The sequence below is a fragment of the Elephantulus edwardii genome, unplaced genomic scaffold (assembly GCF_000299155.1).
Source record: "Elephantulus edwardii isolate Elephantulus edwardi_28Jun2011 unplaced genomic scaffold, EleEdw1.0 scaffold00005, whole genome shotgun sequence".
Lineage (NCBI taxonomy): Eukaryota > Metazoa > Chordata > Mammalia > Macroscelidea > Macroscelididae > Elephantulus > Elephantulus edwardii.
The window spans coordinates 11,531,179-11,532,121 of record NW_006399755.1 but is presented as its reverse complement, the minus strand read 5'-3'; positions in this window follow the sequence as shown (position 1 = coordinate 11,532,121).

The following is a 943-nucleotide window of genomic DNA, read 5'->3' as shown; positions in this document are numbered from 1 at the left end:
AGAGGTCTTTGGAGAGGGACATCATGCTTGGGAGGGTGGAGGGACAGCGCAGGAGGGGAAGACCCTCTATGTGGTGGATTGATTCAGTGACTGGGGTAACTGGGATAGGTGTGTCAGAGGCAATGCGATTGGCACAGGATAGAGCAGGGTTTAGGATTGTTGTACATCGGGTCGCTATGAGTCGCAAGCGACTCCACAGCACATAACAACAACAACAATTATATATTACTATATTCTCCATGATTTTGGTGACAGAGACTGCCTGATGGACTTAAACCTTGATGGCCTGTCTCTCTGATGCCCCACTAAATGATTGTAAGACAAATGACCAAGCTGCACTGACGTCACTGGCAAAAAACAAGGTTCCAAGAACTAGTGGAATATTAATTGAAATATTTAAACAAATGGATGCAACAATGGAAATATTCACTCATCCATGCCAAGAAATTTGGCAGATTACTACCTGACCAGTTAACTAGAGGAGACACATATTTATGCCCATTCCAAAGAAAGGTGACCCAACAGAACACAGAAATTATCAAATGATATCATTACTTTCACACACAAGTAAAATTTTGTTCAAGATAATTAAAAATAACTGCAGGAGTACATCAGAGTATTGGCAAAAATTTAGCCTGGATTCCGAAGAGGATTTAGAATGAGGGATATTGTTGATGTCAGGTGGATTTTGACTGAAAGAGAGAATACCAGAAAGACACCTCTGTTTTATTTATTGACTATGCAACTGCATTCAGTTGTGTGGATCACAACAAATTATGGACAACACTGAGAAAATTGGAGTTCCAGAACATTTGTATCCTTTCACTGTATTTATTCAATCTGTACACTGAGCAAATCCTTTTAGAAGCTGGACTACATGAAGGAGGATTAGAGAAGACCCATAACAACATGAGACATGCAGATGCATAACATTACTTGTGAA